Raw genomic sequence first — 14,205 nt, forward strand, 5'->3', positions numbered from 1 at the left:
GAATATAAGAAATTATTTCATAAAATGAATTCATTTACAACTAAACAGGTTTATGGATAGATTGCTCATGCCAGTGATTTCAAGTAAACACAGGGAGACTTTAGAGCTGAATATCAGTAAAGAAGAAATTGAGCAGGCCATTGACAACTTGAGGGTAGGGAAAAGAGAAGGTCCAGATGGTTTTCCAATTGGCTTCTATTGAAACCTGACTCAATACTTCAGACTTAAAACTAATCTCTAAGAGTTTACCACCTCATATAAGATTTGAGGGGTTCCTTGGAGAGGCGAAATAAGAGCAGAATAAGGAGAGGGTGGTGTTGAAGGTCACACCAAAGCCTGAACAGGTAAGGTTTCAGCTGCTTTTTAAAGGAGACCACTGAGTCCACTGATCTCAGGCTCAGGGGGAGAGAGTTCCAGAGTCTGAGAGCCACAGCAGCAAATGATCTGTCACCGTTGGTCTTTAGCCTGGTGCTGCACAACCAGTAGGCCAAGTTGACCAAGTAGGGCACCTGGCTGCTAAATGGAACTAATGGATGATTTTGCTAACAAAATCCATGTCGATGAAAATAAAATCCTGCTGTTTTAAATAAACATGCTTTATTTCATTTTAGCAAGTCAGATCCAAAAACAATGGAAACAGTGGGGTTTGAGGAACTGGAGGTTCAAAGAAACTTTTTAGTGTCTTTATAACTGAACTACATCTAAGTACCAATGATTTTGAGTTGCATTTGAACTTAAAAAGGAACTAGGCAGTTTAGGCTTACTGATAGCTCCTTCTAGTGTCCATTTGTAAACCCAAAACTAAAACTTATTTCCTCACAGTGCATTTGTCATTTTAACACCTTCATCTAACAGCTGAGATGTCTCCCAGCCTTCATTAGTGTCCACAGGAGTGATTCATCACTAAATTAAACAAGGCAGATGTGTTCATGATCTATAACATGCAGGAAGCAGACTGCAGCATCTGGTATGTCAGCTCAAGTGTTTTTCAAGTCCAACAGAGCCGACCAGCAACTGTGATGTATGAAAGTAGAACAGTCTCAATATGCCTCTTTTTAGACATTGCATTTTTGACAGTGAAAACTTATTCTTTGAAATAATGTATTTGAATATATTTTTACTCAAAGTACACCAGCAAAAATTTTATCTCCTAAAATTCATCTGCAGATTTTCATGTTTAAAAAATTTTGAAACAAAATGTGGGCAGTTCCTGTGGAGTGGCTGACCGTGGTGGTGGTCCCCATCTTTAAGAAGGGTGACCTGAGGGTGTGGTCAAACTATAGGGGGATCACACTCCTCAGCCTCCCTGGAAAGGTCTACTCCAAGGAACTGGAGAGGAGGGTCCGATCGATAGTTGAATCTCAGATTGAGGAGGAGCAATGTGGTTTTCGTCCTGGCCGTGGAACTGTGGACCAGCTCTATACCCTTGCAAGGGTGATGGAGGGGGCATGGGAGTTTGCCCAACATATCTACATGTGTTTTGTGGATTTGGAGAAGGCTTATGACCGTGTCCCTAGGGGCACCCTGTGGGGGACGCTCCAGGAGTATGGGGTGGGTGGCTTTCTGTTAAGGGCCATTCAGTCCCTTTACCAGAGGAGCGTGAGTTTGGTACGTATAGCCGGTAGTAAGTCGGACCTGTTCCCGGTGAGGGTTGGACTCCGCCAGGGCTGCCCTTTGTCACCGGTTCTGTTCATTACCTTTATGGACAGAATTTCTAGGCCCAGCCGTGGTGTGGAGTGTGTCGAGTTTGGTGGCAGGAGAATCTCGTCTCTGCTTTTTGCGGATGATGTGGTCCTCCTAGCTTCATCCAGCTCTGACCTTCAGCTCTTGCTGGGTAGGTTTGCGGCCGAGTGTGAAGCGGCTGGGATGAGGATCAGCACCTCCGAATCTGAGCCCATGGTTCTCGACCGGAAAAGGGTGGCTTGCCAACTCCGGGTCAAGGGAGAGGTCCTACCTCAAGTGGAGGAGTTTAAGTATCTCGGGATCTTGTTCACGAGTGAGGGTAGGAGGGATCGGGGGATCGACAGGCGGATTGGTTCAGCGTCTGCAGTGATGCGGACGCTGAGCCGATCTGTCGTGGTGAAGAGGGAGCTGAGCCAGAAAGCCAAGCTCTCGATTTACCGGTCGATCTACGTCCCAATCCTCACCTATGGTCATGAGCTTTGGGTAATGACCGAAAGAACGAGATCGCGGATATAAGCGGCCGAAATAAGTTTCCTCCGTAGGGTGGCCGGGCTCAGCCTTAGAGATAGGGTGAGGAGCTCGGACATTCGGGAGGGACTCGGAGTAGAACCGCTGCTCCTCCAGATTGAAAGGAGCCAGTTGAGGTGGTTTGGACATCTGGTCAGGATGCCTCCTGGACGCCTCCCCGGGGAGGTGTTTCGGGCATGTCCTGCTGGCAGGAGGCCCCCGGGTCGACCCAGGACACGTTGGAGAGGTTACATCTCCAATCTGGTCCGGGAACGCCTTGGGGTCCTGCCGGAGGAGCTGGTGGAGGTGGCCGGGGAGAGGACGGTCTGGAGCTCCCTAGTTGGGATGCTGCCCCCGCGACCTGGACCCGGATAAGCGAAGAAAGACGACGACGGCAAAATTTCAACAGAAAATGTGAAGTTGCATGTGGAATATTTTGGCCACAGGGAGCGATAGGGGCTGGGTGGCCTTTCATTAAACCTGTAAAGGGTCATTTAAGCACATACTGGCTAAAGAAAATGATTTAAAACTATGAAAAAGTTGCAAAGTGTCCCTTTAAAACTATTCATCAATTAACCAATCAAGGCTTTATTTATAAAGCGCCTTCGGCAACCCTTTCAGCGAGCCCAAGGCGCTGCACAACAGTACATGCGGAATGCCAATCACAATAAATAAGTAAATAATAAAAGCAAATGAAATAGTGCAAAGAGGATTAAAACATTAGAGTAGAAAACAAGTAGATAAAACAAGGGATAAAATTACCAATAAAAACAGGAAATAAAATCAACATATAAGAGGGCCAACCTCAAACATGTTCAGGGAAAGCCAAGCAGAAGAAATGGGTTTTCAGGCGATTCTTACAAACCGGCAGAGATGGGGACAGCCTAACTGAGGGGGCAAAGTGACGGAGCTAGGACTGAGAAAGCCCGGTCCCCATGAGTCCGACACCTAGAAAGAGGACAGTGAGCAGGACTTGGTCACAGGTTAGAAGACTCGAGGTAGAATTTATTCTTTATTTTTTTGTTAAACAGAAAATGCTAAAATCCATTCCCACTTTCCTCTAATTACAATCGTTCCTGGTTATGCTAAAGCGTCTTATGAACCCCAGACCCCTTATTGAGTGCGTTTACATGCAGCCAATATCCGGGTTATGATCGGGTTAAGGTCGGGATTCGGGTTTCTGAGTTGATCAGAATAACCCGTTTACAAGCATAAATAGAAAGAGTTACCTCTAACTTGCATAACCCGATTTAAATGCGGATGTTGGGGTAGCGTCAGGACGTGTGGACTACGTCCAGACGCAATATGCCTCATTTCCGGTTCTTCTTGTTCCGGTATCCGTGAAAACAACAACATATTTCCCAGTTCGGAAGAGATAGCGACCGCGTTTGTTTGCGCTTTAGTTTCCTCGTCACTCAAAGTGTGGTGCTGTGCCGCGACTCGCCATGTTGCTCCCAACTTGTTGTTTACTTCCGGTGTTCTGGCGCATACAAGACGTCTCGCTACTCAAAAGACCAAGATTCCTTGCGAACGGAGCATGCGCAGAACACACGCTTTGATGGGGATATCCCGGTATGCGTTTACACGACCAAACATTCGGGTTAGAAAAGGGTTAGCCCAGGTGTAGTAACCGGGTTTTTAAAAACCCGGTTATGAGCATATCCGGGTTTTTGGCGGTGTTTACAAGGACCTGCGGAACCGGGTTATTGTGAATATTTGGGTTTTAAAAGGGTTACTGGCTGCATGTAAACGCACTGATTGAAGGGAAGCTGACAGATGCACACAGTGAAACAAGCAGCACACCAGTTAAAGCAAATGGATGCAAATGTGTTCAGTTTGATTTTAGCCTTGAGAAGTGTGTTTTCACTGCACCACGTGCGCTTACATTCCATGTAACTCCTAATCCTTTACTGTGCCTCCTACTGATGTGCTGTCTTGAATGCTCACCTGACTTTGTTTGAAGTGAGCGCATTTCCCTGAGGTCACAAAAAACGCTCCGCATTATGATGAAATCTTAACACGTACACAGAAACACACTGATATGCAAATGCTTTGTGAAAGAACTCTAGCTCTGGGCAATTGGGAAAGTGATAGCAATGCAGCCCTTTAATCTTTGTAACCTAAGCTGTTTTTCTGTTACTTTGTAGTTCATATTCATATTTCACAGCTGCTACACAAGCTATCGCTGTCTGCTCAGGTTCTAGTAACTGGCTAAATATTAAAAACATTGAGAAGTCAAACGTTTAAAAGTCTAACATTACTGAGAGATGATGATGTTTCTTCACCTGAGTCCTTAATATCTGAAACACAATACTGTGTCTGTTAGCTGCTAAGTGACTTCAGAAAACCTCCCTTGCATCACCTAAAAGCTGTGATAGAGGTCAAAAGTCTGTAAAATTTTACCTCATATTGATAAAAAAAATTTCAACAGTACTTTTTTCTTCATCTAACTTTAGCTCTGATTACTATATGGAGCCTAACCCCCAAATTCCACTACCTCCGCTCCGCTCCGACACGAACGCCGGAGCAAAATCGGTCCCGTTGTAGTCAATCAGAGCAATTCCACTACTGCGGCTGTGCTTCGGCAGTGCGGCGCCGTGCGCCGCCCTCTGTTCCGGCGTCCGGCAAAAATAGAATTGATCCTATTTTCGCCGGACGCCGGAGCACCTCCGCAGTAAATGGACAGAAATCACAACCGCCAAACAGGAAAAGGAGCAAGCACAACTTCCGTTTTTCACAATAAATCGATAAACAAAAGGCGTTTTTTGTTTCATATGCACAGGTTTAACAACTTTTAACAACTATCAATGGCGGCTGAAGTTTAAATGCACAAAAGTAAGCCGTAAATACAGTTTCTACTATCAAAGTAGTCACACTTTGTTGATCCAAACACTGATGATCTCTCAACACAAATGATGGGCAGATTAAACAGTTCATGCCGATGCTTCTCCCACACAACGGGTGTTTGGATCTAACTTCCGCGTTTGTTGCTCGGACTGTATCGCAAGATCTCGAAAATACCGCGCATGCTTGTTTGCCCACCTCAGGTCTCCGCACCGGAGCGGAGCCGTTGTAGAGCGGGTACCAGTAAAAATTGAGTTCGGAAGCAAGCGGCTGCGAAAGGCGGGGGCGGAGCGGAGGAAGTGGAATTTGGGGGTAAGTCTCCTCCCTTTCCGGTCGGCTCATGGGTCATGTCAGTTGTGCTAAAAGAGCAATTTTCTTATCTGCTTTGCCTTACGCCCTGAATCACACACATGTTGTAAAGTAATGAGATGTGTTTCGACCACATCGTCACATACTTACAGATTTATCAGCTTATAAAAATTTGTCATTACTGACTACAAATGGTATGTTGCATATATGACGTCACCACGGTATCTCCTCTCCCCTAGCATAGCTGCTATTTACCACATGGCCAGATTTATGGTGGTGCTTTTCTCTTGAAGGAAGGATTTGAAGGTCGCTAAACTTACAGCCATTTTCCCTCTGCTTTTCTCCGTTTCTGCTCAAAAGTGGACGGGCGTGATTCAGGCTCCCTATTTTTTTTCGGAGCTGGCAGGGGAAACCATCCACACCGAAGTGAGCTGTGTTAACTCACTGTTAGAACATGGGCTTAAAGTGATAATGTGTATTTTCCCTGGCAATGGGGGCAGTTCATACCTAAATCACTGCAAGCAAGTTGTATTTTTGTGTTGGAGTAAGACCTTACCATTGGATGCCCAATAGGGACAAAAATACCTGGGAGTGGAACCTCTTGCTAAATTACAAGCACATCGGACTCCCTTTCATCGTTGGCAACAAGTGAAGAGGTAAATATGTCAAACAACAACATTTAAAAATGGTGAAAATTTTTAAATCATTTTTAACAAATCAGTAAATGGATTTTGTCCTTGTGGGTTCACGTAGAAGGAAACATGGCATCTTGTATGGCGTCGCCCAGAGCCTTAGACCTGCGCCCATGTATTTTTATGGTTATATTTTACAAAGCCGCCAATATTTTACAAAAACTGGGCATCATTTAATTCACTTTCAACAAAATTTTAACAAATATTTCCAGAAATTAATAGTAAAAACTACCTATTGTCACTTCAAGCTCCTCAGCTAACAGCAGTCTGAGTGGGGGATGGGTCAGAGTGGCCAGAAACAGCAAGCTTTCCTTAAAGCCTTAAAATGGCTCATTCTGGAAGGTACTGAAATGGCCAAGAACAAAACTGCTGAAATCAAACAAAATGTGTCTTGTATAGACTATAGAACTATTATAACTTAAAAATCATAAAATCTCTCCTTTAAACATACAAACTAGTGACCCACCAATTAGAAGTTTTTGAACCAATAGCATTATCCAATATTAATATCACCTTCATGTCTGATAACCGATATGTGCTGATACGGATGTACTGGCATTGGTGCTTCTAAAATCAGTAGATTTTGTATAGAATGAAATAATTGAAGCTGAATTTACATTATTATGTACACATACAACACATATTTACAGTTCTGAGATTACAGTCACTGTCACATGACTAAACAAATACACATCACCCCCCTCACCCTCTGAAACTGATAAACAAATGGAAACAAGATGGAAAAAATATTGGTTGTTAGGATCGGCCCAGTTTTATTTATCAGACCAATACCGATATTTTAAAAATGACTAACATTGGCGGATAACGATGTTGATGCCAATATATTGTCCATCCATAATGCAAACAGACGTAAAAATGCCCTGAGCAAGTGATTCTCCTTTCTGCATGGTTGAAGGTGCTGAATAATGACACTTCATGGAATTTATAAATGGAAGGGGTGCTTTAAACAGTGGTTGACACTATAACCTCTGTAGTCAGCAGAATGTGCTCTAAGACAGTGTGGGCATTTTGACATCTCAAAAGAATTAACATTTTATAGGCATTTACATGATCTTTTGATGTAAAACCAAGCTTGGTACTTTCATCAAAGTCACATCAAGTTGTTTGCATTGGGTGATAAATGTTAATCTGAATTTGTGTCTATTAGTGCTCCATCTCTTTACGAAATGCACTAGAGGGGAGCTTTTTCAGGATCACACTCCTCACCCTTCATGTGAATGTCTATGCTGGGATGCTGGAAGGAGAGGATGAATGATAGTCAATCCTCAAAATCAAGAGGTGCAATTAGACTTTTGTTATGGTTGTGGAAAAATGGACAATCACTTTAGTCTTGTAATGATATCCAGCAGTGCATTAAGTTACCCGGTACTTGGATGTTTTCTTATCTGTCCATCCATTCCTCCATTCTGTCTGTCTGTTCATCTGTCCGTCCATCCAGCTAACTGCCCATCTGTCTTGGCTGTTAGAAATCCCACAAATGAATCAAAACAATAAAACTACCCTAAGGTGCTTTTTGTGTTTGAAAACCGCTGTGAGTATTACAGTAAAGCTTTACTCTGTAATTATATCCTGGGTGCTTATAACATGCTTCGGCCATAAAGGATACCTTTGGAGTTGCTGTCGAACGGTGTGTGGCTCTGGCAGAGATTCATGGCCCGAGGTTGACTGAGTGTTTACTGCTGAGTCTCTCAGGGCAATGCACTCTGGGCTGAAGAGGAGTGACTATCAGTCACCATGGCACATAGCATTTATGTAACCCAGAAAATAAACACACATGAACATTGCATACCTGTTCAACTGTCAACTAACAAATAAAAATAAACACAGCCCACTATTTGTAACCTTCAGTTTATATTTTTTGTCCAAAGACCATCAGTGTGGTGGTGATAAATGGTTCAAGCCCAAGTCCAAAGCTCCACATCCAACTACAAGTCTAAACTGGGTGAAATTATTGGAAATATGTTTAGAGAATGTAAATACACAGATGCATTTTATTGTTTGAGTCTTTGTATTTATTTTTGTTTTGTTTTGTTTCCTCTTGCACTTCATTCCAGAGGTGGAAAGTAACTAATTACATCTACTCATGTTACTATAATTGAGTAGCTTTTTTGTGTATTTATACTTTAAGTCGCTTTTAAAATCTGTACTTTTACTTTGACTTGAGTACATTTTTTAAAAAGAATTGTAATTCGCTACATTTTAAATCATATCTGTTTCTGAGTAAAAACCAAAATATTGGCTTAATTAATTAAAAATATTGCGTGTAGCAGCGTCGGAATAGGAAGAGACACCTGCACAAGCGCCGTGTCTAAACCGTGAGTGTCACAATCTGCTCCTGCCTCCCTGTCTGTGACTCTCCCCTGCCTCCTGATTAGTCTTTATTGTTCTCATCTGCCCCTTGTTAATCTGCCCATGTGTTCCTGATTGTTTCCCTGAGTATTTATACCCCCCGTCTTGTTTGAGTCTTTGTCGGATCATTGTTTGTTGTCAGTGTTGTTTTGTTCCGTCGTTCCCGCTCTGCCATTAAAACCATTTTTACTTCATCCAAGCCTGCATTTTTACCTCCTGGTCAGCTCCTCCACACATGGTCCGCCCTCATCCACACCCGCAACATGTCAGAATGATCCGACCAACCTGGACCTGTGATGAGCTCTAGTCATCTGCCTGGAGGATGTTTTATTTATTTATTTGCTTTATCTCCTTTTTAGCTTAGGGAGATTTCGACCTGAGGGTTTTTTTCGGCGCATCCTACCTGTTCTCAGGGTGGCCGAGCCCAGTGGGTGGTTTTGGTGCATCCTACCTGTTCTCAGGGTGGCCGAGCCCAATGGGTGGTTTTGGTGCATCCTACCTGTTCTCAGGGTGGCCGAGCCCAATGGGTGGTTTTGGTGCATCCTACCTGTTCTCGGGGTGGTCAAGATCATTCTCCTCTCCTGCTGTTTTTGCCCCGTTCTGTTTTCCCATGGAAGCCACAGATCCTGGAGCTTTGATGGAGTTACACCCCATACGCATGCCAACATTCTCCGGGGTGGTAGGGCCGGTCTCCCCACTCTTCTTCTGCTTCCCTGCACCCAAGCCTCTGCCTGTGACCCAGCGAATCGTGATGTGCACCTGCTCTGACCATTGTCGAGTACTTGCCGCTGAGCCGGGTTTCCTTGCGTCGCTCCTGCTGTTCTTCTACTTCCTGGTCCACGCCTGCGGGGCCTATGCCTGCAGGTCCTCCATGCTGCAGCCTCGTCAGAGTCCTGCCGCTGCAGCCTCTTCAGGGTCCCACGCCTGCTGCTGCAGCCTCTTCAGGGTCCCACGCCTGCTGCTGCAGGTTCCAGTTCCAGTTTCCGAGAGTTCCCGAGTTCCTGTGTCCTGCTGTCGAATTCCAGTGTCCCGCGCCTGCTGCTGTTGAGGTCCAGTGTTTCAAGTTCCCGAGTTCCTGTTTCCAAGTTCCCGAGTGTTCCAGTCCAAGTGTCCCAAGTTCCAGAGTCCGAGTGTTCCTGTTCCCGAGTTCCTGTTCAAGTCCATGTGTTCTTGTTTGAGTCCGTGTGTTCCAGTGTCCCGAGTCTCCCGAGTTATGGGTGTTTTGTGGGCATCTGGTATCCGCCCCTTAAGGGGGGGGTACTGTCACAATCTGCTTCACTTCAAGCGGATTCTCAGTGCTTTGCTCATAAAACAGAAGACCTGCAGGCCCCTGTGAGTTAAAACATCCTAATACTGTTCAGTTGTAAACATTGTGCTCCATCCCTGTGTTTGAACTCACATGTTGATTCTTGATGCCACAGATATGTGATGATTTAGCTTGTTTCTTTATCTTACGACAGAATAAGAGATTACATTATTACAAAAGCAGTTCAATGCAGTTAAATTAGTCATTCAAACTATTCTAAAATGCTGCAGTGTGTGTGTGTGTGTGTGTGTGTGTGTGTGTGTGTGTGTGTGTGTGTGTGTGTATGTGTGTGTGTGTGTGTTTGTGTGTGTGTGTGTGTGTGTGTTACACATATAGGACTGCATGAGACAGCGTGGTTTCATCAAATCCAGGCATCTTTTTTCTTGGTTGAAGTAATGGCGAACAAAAATAACTTCTATTTCATAAATGACGTCTCAATATTGTCTACAGTAATGTTTTATCTTATATTGGACCTATCTTTGGTCTGGGAGGTGTAACTTATCATGATACAAGCCTTTTAAAACATGTTAAAGTGTTACAAGAGGAGAAAAATGCATGAATTTAAAGTTCATGTTTGGAGACCAACCTTCACAGTTTGGAGGCTCACGCTGGTGAGGAGACACCGTTAGTTCTAGTAACACCTGGGCTCCCAAGGCCTATTCTGACAGGATGGGTGTTACGGGACTCTTAAGGATTCCAGTTGGATGATTGGAGGATTATTTAGGAGGATTGGATTGAACAAACTGGTTTCAGTGGTGAAGGGTTAAATGAGTGAGTGAACCCACTACCAAGGATGAACTCTGCTAACTTTAAAAATCAGCTGCTCTAAATAAGCATGAAGGTCAGAAAGGAGCTCTAGGATGGACACAAATAAAGGAACTGTAATGTAGAGGTAAAGTAGGGCAGGGCCAACGTTAGCAGCTGTCATACGGTCCGTTTGAAATGTTTGAATTTCGTTAGGCTTGTTATATGTGGCAGGTTAGAGCACAGTCTAGAGTGCTGTGATTTTGCACTACTTAGTAGTAGTCACATCCTTACACTGACAAAAATGTAACTAAGCAACTTTTACTTTGAGTACATTTTATCAACGATACTTTTTACTTTTACTTGAGTAAAAATTTAGGCAAGTACTTTTACTTGTACTTGAGTAAAAAATTGTCAAAGTATTGGTACTCGTACTTAAGTAGGAACTTTTAGTACTCTTTCCACCTCTGATTGTCACAAGTTTCATTTTGGTTAAGCAGCACAGAAAGACTGAAAACAAAAGTTTGAAATGAGAAAAGAATGGGGAGGGCTTCCAGGTGGACCAGTCAATGTTTTGACAGTTTATCCACAGAACAGTGCAGACACGGCAGCAGGCTGTCACTCCCAGAAATCCTCCTGAGGCTCATTTATGTCTGTGTCTTTCCTGCTTTCTCAATCCTAGTTTGTGATCCTCCTCCCTCTTTTTCTGCATCCTCACACCAGCTCTTTCCTGCTTCTACATCCCACAGATTCCTCTCTTCCCTACCTCCTTCCCTCTCTCTTTCAAGTTTTGGGAAGACAGTTAGAAAGAGAGCAAACTCCTTCTATGCTGTTTGTCTCCCTCAATATCTAGACCTCCTTCTGTGCTTTAAACAGACAAAAATATCTTACATACGTTGCCATCGTTTGTCACCAGATACTCTTTTGTCTGGAATCTGAAATAACATCATGTGCTAAATTCAGACCATAGTGACGTTTGTGTAAAAGACTTGTGTTTGTTCAGTATTTGGTCTTTGGGGGAATTGTTTTCCACATGTGAAAGGATGCAGTTCAGAAAACTAAAATAGAGATGCAAACAGTATGATAGCATGCCTGAGAATGATAGATGGAATTGATATTAAAGAGTATTTTTGTCCTTGACACTAGAACTCAGACAATGAAAGACAAATACCACTACTTAGAAGGATCAGTTCAGTGAGATAGGTGTGAATAAATCGAGAGCGGTCAGTAGTGGTCCAAAATTCAGCTAGAGCGGGAATCAAATATTTGTCCCACACAAGGCCCACACTGCAACAATTTCTACTGGAGGCCCAGGATGGGAGACTTAGAGGTGTGTTTCTGCTACTGTTTGTTAATTAGTCTCTTTATTTATCTGTTTAAAGAGTGAGTCACCCCACAACCAAAATCTTACTTCACCAACACTTCCCGTTTGAAAAATGCGCCAAAAAGGTGTCGCCTGGCAGAGAAAGAGTGACACTTTAACAGTGATGGATAACATCCCACCAGTGCCACTCAGAAGTCAAATGAGGCGCTAACAAACACATAAATGCTTGTTCAGGCGGAGTGACAACAGCAGGCTTAATATTAGGGAGGATTTCTTCACCAAACGAAAGAAAGAAAAAGGAAAGGGACCTTACCAGGGAAGCTCAGGAGTGTGATCCCCCTGCAGTTGGAATACACTCTGAGGTTCCCCTTTTTAAATAGGGGGACCACCACCCCAGTCTGCCCCCGATGTCCCTCTAATGTTGCAGAGCCGCGTCAGCCAACACCGCCTTATGACATCCAGAGCCTTAAGGGATTCCGGGTGGATCGCATTCACCCCCGGAGTCTTGCAACTGAAGCGCTTTTTGACAACCTCAGTGACCTCGGCACCAGAGATTGGAGAGTCCAACCCAACCCAACCCAGCCCCCCATTTTAATTATTTTTTGTGAAGTGCCTCATGATTTTTGTCTTGAGAGGCTCTATATAAAAGATTGTTTTCTTTCTTTCTTTCTTTCTTTCTTTCTTTCTTTCTTTCTTTCTTTCTTTCTTTCTTTCAAGTTCCCAGACTCTGCTTCCTCACTGGAATATGTGCCGGTGGGATTGGAGAGGTCTTCAAAGTACTCGGCCAACCGATCCACAACGTCCCGAGTAGAGGTCAGCAGCACACTGCCCCCATTATAAACTGTGTTGGTAGTGCACTGCTTTCCACTCCTGAGGTGCTGGATGGTGGACAATATTCTCCTCAAAGCTGTGTGGAAGTCTTGCTCTATGGCCTTACCAAACTCCTCCCATGCCTGGGATTTTGCCTCTGCAACCACCTGAGCTGCATTCTGCTTGGCTTGACAGTACCCGTCCACTGCTTCTGGAGTTCCACAAGCCAAAAAGACCTGATACGCATCATTCTTCAGCTTGACAGCATCCCTAACCGCCAGTATCCACCAGCGGGTTTGGGGGTTGCCGCCATGACAGGCACCATCGAGCCTGCGGCCGCAGCTCTGGCTGGCCATATCGACAATGGAGACACAGAACAGGGCCCATTCGGTCTCAATGTCCCTCGCCTCAGCTGGGATGTTTTGGAAGGCAAGGCAAAGCAGCTTTATTTATATAGCACATTTCATACACAGAGGCATTTCAATGTACTTTCCATTAGCAGGAACATTAAAATCAATTAGATAGAAAATGCTATTTAAAATTTTCAAAGAAACAAAGTTAAAGGGTGAGCAAATACAGTGCAGAAGGTGCAGCATAAGAACATTTATTCAAAGGCTGATGAAAACATGAAGGCTTTCTATTTTGATTTAAAAGTTTCTAGAGTTGGGGCACATTTGAGGTCGTGAGGAAGCTAATTCCATCTGTGTGCAGCATAGTACCTAAAAGCAAGTTCACCCTGTTTGGTTCTGACCCGAGGTTCTACCAGCTGACTTTTTCCTAAGGATCTCAGGGCCCTGCCGGGTGTATATACCTGAAGGAGATCTGACATGTATTCTGGCCTCATCCCATTGAGTGATTTATAAACTAGTAGAAGCACTTTGAAATTGATACTGTAGTTTACTGGTATCAGTGTAGAGATTGAAATTTCTGTCGGAGGTGGGAATTGATGCTCCTTCTGACAGGAGACTGTGCCAGGCGTTCACAACAGACCCTCACAATAAATTTGGGCCTGCCAGGTCTGACTGGTATCCCCCCACCATCAAAGCCAACTTACCACCAGGTAGCGGTCAGTTGACAGCTCCGCCCCTCTCTTCACCCGAGAGTTCAAGACATGCAGCCACAGGTCAGATAAAACAACAACAAAGTCGATCATTGAGCTGCGTCTTAAGGTAGAGTTAGGACATTTAGGGTTAATTTAAGAGTTTGAGAAATGGCACTTTCTAAAAGCATGGTTTACCTAAAACTTAAATAGATACAGTATATGATTGGTCTTGCTTCACTGTTTTGTAATTGTAATATGAAGTGTATGTATATAAAATATGATCAGTAAAACATTAAACTGACTTAACTTGGCTTAGTGGTATGTATAAACTGCCTCCTGATGGCATACATTTCTCAGGTCAACGTGCATTGGTAACCATGACATTAAACCTTTTTTCTCGATTTTTTTTTCCGAGCACTAATGTTGCCTAAAAGGGTACCTTAATAATAGATTAAAGATCTTGCTAAGAAGAATTTTTAAAAAGATTCCATTCCCTCCATTAGTTCTTAAAAGGGACGACTATCGCTCCAACAGAATACCCCAGGGAAGTTAGTTCCACTGACTAAAGCTGCAA

At 43.8% G+C, this 14,205-nt stretch overlaps 1 protein-coding gene across 6 annotated transcripts in view; it reads right to left on the reverse strand.

The window, feature by feature from the left end:
- Positions 1 to 14,205, reverse strand: part of LOC107387348 (inactive N-acetylated-alpha-linked acidic dipeptidase-like protein 2) — a 661,429-nt gene that overhangs the window by 332,983 nt on the left and 314,241 nt on the right. The gene's annotated exons all lie outside the window — the stretch shown is intronic.

This window comes from Nothobranchius furzeri, chromosome 16, assembly GCF_043380555.1.
Source record: "Nothobranchius furzeri strain GRZ-AD chromosome 16, NfurGRZ-RIMD1, whole genome shotgun sequence".
Taxonomy (NCBI): domain Eukaryota; kingdom Metazoa; phylum Chordata; class Actinopteri; order Cyprinodontiformes; family Nothobranchiidae; genus Nothobranchius; species Nothobranchius furzeri.